Here is a 6,000-nt window from a genome sequence, read left to right on the forward strand (position 1 = left end):
TAACTTGTTACTCACCTCTCTGCGCAGGTCCTGTCCACGGAGTTCACAGGCGCCATCTTCTCCCAATCGGTCTTCTTCCTGCTTTTCCTCATGTGCAGTAGGAGCATTTATCCGGTACGGATCTACTGCGCATGCGCTGAATGTCACAAAGTGAAATCAGAAAACTTTGTGACATTCGGCGCATGCGCAGTAGATCCGTACCGGATAAATGCGCCTCAATGTACGCCGGTATGACATCACATGCACAGCTGTAGGTAACATCACTTCACCAAAGGTCACTTCCGGATTTTCATGATATGGGCCCTGTATGCTTTCCCCACAAGCTCAGCCACTGAATTTAAGTAGTAGGTCTCCCATGGTGGTTGGGGAGAGGGGAAATTTTATTTTTAAACTTCTTTTTTATTTATACAGGCACTCTAGGGCCACCACCCAAAAGCTGCCACCCTATATATAAATACAGCCTGGTTCTTGCCTGCAGCTGAATTCCTTACATTCTTTCAAGTCAATACATGACAAGCTAAGCTATTGTGGTGTAATCCCCCCGAGGCTAAAATTTACTCTAAAACACTGTATAATACAAAGGAATGGAAATCACTTTAAAACAGGTATGTAGATTAGGCAGATATGTAGATAAATGGAATGAATGAGCGTAATAAGAAGGAGCACATGGATGTTACTGAGATGAGACCCAAAATAGTTAAATACCATCCATCGGCAGCAGCTGGCTTGCAGGTTCTGGATACCCCATACCCCAAATAGGTCTGTACTGTATATGGGATTGGGACTGGTTGGGTCATTATTGCTGACATAGTTTGAGCATTGGGCTCACAGCAAGTTGTATTAATAACATTTTCCTAAATCTATGGAAGTTCACAAGGAACTTGTATGTAGGACTAAATGGAGCCCTAGGCTTGCCACAGTCATTTGGAAACCCATATTTTCACTGCCAGTTTAGAATCTTATCTACCCCATAAATAGCTGTCTTTAGGAGGGATCTATAGGGCATTACCTGAACCCATCAGTAAGACTGAGCGAGGCACAGCAGTTATTATAGGGAAAGATGGCAACAGTGGAGCAAGATGGCAACAGTAACACTTTACACAGCCTGTGGCCTTACAATTTCTCCTCCTGAAACTGGGGTTCAAAGTTTAAACAACCATAATTCCTTGTTTATATAATGGGGACTGTTCTACATTTGCATAGAGATGTAATATACGAATGCACACTTGCTAAAAGCCAAACCCGCTGATAGTCTGCACTTGTCTAGTGTCTATAGCATATAATAGAACTGACACAAAGAGCTAAAAGTGCACGTCTGTAAGATACAGTATCAAGAGAATGCCATCAAATGGTTGCTCTCTCCTGAAACTCTCCTTCGTGACTTTCGGCGCATGCACAGTAGATCCGTACCGGTAAATACTCCTACTGCGTATGCTCCAAAAACACCGGTCAAAACAGGAAAAAGACCGTGGACAGGACCTGCGCAGAGGGGTGAGTAACAAGTTAGGGGCATTTGCCCGGGGGGACAGGAAGGCCAGGGGGGAGGAGGGAGGGGGGAAACACAGGGGAGGGATTTTTGCACCCAGGGCTTTCCTTCTCCTTTAAACATCCATGTAAAAAAACTTGCCCCCCCCCCAGAAGTTTAAAAAAAATTTGGTGCCCAGGTAGGGTTGCCACCTTTATGTCTGGCTGAGACCGGGCGGGGGGGATGGGGTGGGCGGCGGGTCAGTGGCGTCAGTGGGCAGACCCGTGATGTCAGTGGGCGGGGCTATGCTGTGGCGATCAGCGATTGGCCAATCGCCATGTCAATCAAGGGAATCCCGCACGGTTTTCCTTATTTGGAAAACCGGGCAGGAAGTATAGACCCGGGTAGCCCCTCAAAATACCGGGCTGTCCGGGTCAAAACCGGACAGGTGGCAACCCTATGCCCAGGGCCCCACCATACAACAGGGACCACAAAGGGGCCCTGCCATGTTACACTTACTTCATTAGTGTGGCCCACCTGCTGTCAGTGAGCTGCCAACTACAGAAGGGAGGAGGGGAGCACAGGTGGCTGCATCTTCTTCCAGCGACAGCATTTTCTTCCCTTATAAGTCACAGAATTTCAAGCCCTGGTAAAGCTGCATGGTGATTGGATGAGCTGGAGGAGAAGTTCAAACCTCAGCTATCCAATCCCTGAGCAGCATACCTCCCAACTGTCCCTTTTCAGAGGGACAGTCCCTCTTTTGACAGCTCAACCTGCAGTCCCTCATTTGTACTGGAAAGTCCCTCTTGTCTCTGCACTGAACAGCCAGAAAAAGAAACAAAGTTATTAACTTAATTGGCTTTTGGCAGAGAGCACAGAATAGCTAACAGGTGCAAATAAGATACTTTGTAACAATTTTGAGACAAGAAAATAAGTAATTGTAACAGTTTAGATAAGGATAAATATTTTCAAACTTTCCTAACCTGCCAAATTTTATAAAATGAACATGGTAATTAGGGGGTATGGCCACAAAAATGGGCGTGGTCAAAACATTTAGCCACGCTACGTGCGGAAAAAAGTTTTGTCTCTCTTTTTACTTCCAAAATGTTGGGAGGTATGGAGCAGCTCAACCTGGACTTAAATTCAGTGACCAATAAGGGGAAGTAATGGACAGAAGCTACCTCCCCTTGTGCTCCCGCCCTGCCTTTCAGAAGTCAGCGGCTCTCAGAAAGCATGGGGGCCGGCGTGGCCGGGCCCCCCTTACCCTCGCGGGCCCCTACAACTCTCCCCCCTGATGGCTGCCCTGGGTTGTGGTGGGGGGCAGTGGTGCAGAAATGTTTCCCCTGAACTGGTGCTTTAGTAAAAATGCACTGAACCAAAGCTCATTATCCATGTTCTGCAGTGTCATCACTGTTGGGGTTAATTCATTGCTTTTCCATTTTCTGTTTGTACTCAGTACTTTCTCTGGCATGTCTAATTATGGCAGTGTTCATTATTCATTTTCTAGTGTGAGCTTACTGGCATGTCTGTGACTAATGGAGTGTTCATTATCCATTTCCTACAGTGATCTAACTGATTTGTCTGAGGATAATATAGTGGCCATTATATATTTTTACAACCATTTTACAGACATGTTTGGGGTTATTGTGTTGTGGAGGCCTGGCAAGGAAAAGTATTCCACCCACATCCTTCCTGCTACCTGTGGTTCTTGCCATTGTTATATGCAAGTGGAAAGGTAGTACTGTAATGTTAGAAAGATGCTCTCCTATGCCTTAAGTTACACCACTAAGTGATGGATTCTAGGACTTGAAGCATCTCTACCCTCTATGGTAAGTGATGCCCATATTCTTCCATGAGTAAGCCAGGCTGTGAGGGGGGGAATGGTCCTTGCAAGTCAGACTATCATGGTTTTGTGGAATTGTGCATGCAGTGGTGCAACTTGTAAGGGCAGGGGGCCCTGTGGAATCATCAACTGCGGGCAGTGACGTAACTACCAAGGGGGGTCGGTGCAATTGCTTTGGGGGCCAGCTCCCCCTAAGGGCCAACCGGAGACCACAACATGGTAAAGAAAATTCTTTTCTGGAAGGGGGCCCGGCAGGGTCGCCATCCGGGGGGCACAGGGAGTACTACTGTACCGGGCCTTGACAGCGCTGAAGCCGTGCCGCATCTTCCGTAGTCCCGAACAGCCAAAGTCCCAAACAGCCGAAGTCCCGAACAGCGTAACTTGAAGTCCCAAAAGCGGGAAAATCACCCAAAGTCATGAAAGTAGCTGAACTTGAAGTTCCAAAGCCGTGAAAAGACCTAAAGTCATGAAAGTAGCCGAACTTGAAGTCCTGAAGCCGCGAAAAAACCTGAAGACACGAAAGGAGCTGAAATTGAAGTCCCGAAGCCGCACAAAGACCCAAAGTCACTAAAGGAGCCAAAGTTGAAGTCCTAAACCAGCGAAAAGACCCGATGTCACGAATGGAGCCGAATTTGAAGTCCTAAAGCCACAAGTTCAGTTCTACTGAACACCAATGTGTTGTTTTATTTTATTAAACCCCTGGCCAGGGCCGGAACTAGGGGTAGGCAGAGTAGGCACGTGCCTAGGGCGCAAAGCTGGTGGGGCGCCAGGCACGTACCTGCTCTGTCGCCTACCCCATGTCCAGTCCTCTCACTCCCCGTCTTCCTGCACACCGATTGATGCTTCTCCGCATGTACGCACGCAGATTGACGCTTCTGCGTCAACTTGTGCATGCGCGCTGGCGTCAACTTGCGCACACTCAGCCGGTGCCGAGTCGGCCCAGGTTGCCTAGGGCGCCTGCCCAGTGTGGCCCGGCTCTGCCCCTGGCCACCAATGTATTATTTTAATACTCTATTGGCCCCTGCCACCAATGTTTGTTTAAAAAAATATTCTCTGGGGCCCGAATATTTCTTTTTAACTTGTATGGGGGGGGGCTAGTGCCAATGTTTTTTTTAAAAAAATTTATTTATAAAAAAAACAAATTTTATGGGGGGTCCTGGCGCCAATGTTTTTTTAAGTTATAGGGAGGCCCTGGTCACCAATTATTTTTTTAACTTGTAGGTATGTTGTCGGCGCAACGTGCATAAGTGCGTCAATGACGTCACTAACTAGGCTGGTCGCAGGAGAGAGGCTGAGAACTGGCAGGCCTAGGCGCATTTGTGGAGTTCGTGCTCTGTCTCAGCCTTGCATGCACAGTTCAGCCTGAACTTAAGGAAGATATTCTTACTCAGACGCTTCAGCTGGCACAGCCATCCCAGGTACAGATTTGAGGGCCTTATTTTTGCTATTGTTGCTGGGCGCTGGCACAGGTACATAAATACTGGGGGCAATATGATGTGATCACAGTGATCTGTTTAGTTTTGGCTGCTGCTGGCACAGGTAAAGATTGGGGGCAATATGCTGGCTGCTGGGCTTGTGTGCCAGCAGTACAGGAGGGCTGTATGATGGGTGGCTGCTGGGCATGCTGCCACAGGTACAGGGGGGCTGTATGATGGGTGGCTGCTGGGCATGCTGGCACAGGTACGCAAAGCTGTATGATGGGTGGCTGCTGGGGGGGGGGTTGGATGAAGCTCTTGCCTAGGGTGCCAAACTACCTTGGCCCGGCCCTGTAGATCATAATAGGACATCACTAAAAGTAGACCCCGTTTTAGTAAAGTATGGGTACTCCTGGGGTAAAGTAAAGATGATGCGTTTTGACCCGACACTTCACAATGCGACTAAACGCATGCGACGTGTCGGATGGTTTAGTAAAAACGGAAGTGAAGGAGAATCGCACGTAAACAACTACATTAATCCGACTGATCCACGCTGCGTTTTCATCTGACAGTCGGATCAATGTGATCCGATTCTCCTTCACTTCCGTTTTCACTAAACCATCCGACACGTCGCATGCGCTTAGTCGCATTGCGACGTGTCAGGTTAAAACGCATCATCTCATCCCATGGGATACTGTCATGGGAAAATTTATTTTTTCCAAAATGAATCAGTTAATAGTGCTGCTCCAGCAGAATTCTGCACTGAAATCCATTTCTCAAAAGAGCAAACAGATTTTTTTAGACATATTGTCAATTTCCCAGCTGCCTCAAGTCATGTGACTTATGCTCTGATAAACTTCAATAACTCTTTACTGCTGTACTGCAAGTTAGTGATATCACCCCCTCCCTCCCCCCCTCCAGCAGCCAAACAAAAGAACAATGGGAAGGTAACCAGCTCCCTAACACAAGATAACAGCTGCCTGGCAGATCTAAGAACAGCACTCAATAGTAAAAACCCATGTCCCACTGAGACACATTCAGTTACATTGAGAAGGAAAAACAGCAGCCTGCCAGAAAGCATTTCTCTCCTAAAGTGCAGGCACAAGTCACATGACTGGAGGCAGCTGGGAAATTGACAAAATGTCTAGCCCCATGTCAGATTTCAAAATTGAATATAAAAAAAATCTGTTTGCTCTTTTGAGAAATCGATTTCAGTGCAGAACTCTGCTGGAGTAGCACTATTAACTGATGCGTTTTGAAAAACATGTTTTCCGATG

This window comes from Xenopus laevis, chromosome 3S, assembly GCF_017654675.1.
Source record: "Xenopus laevis strain J_2021 chromosome 3S, Xenopus_laevis_v10.1, whole genome shotgun sequence".
NCBI lineage: Eukaryota > Metazoa > Chordata > Amphibia > Anura > Pipidae > Xenopus > Xenopus laevis.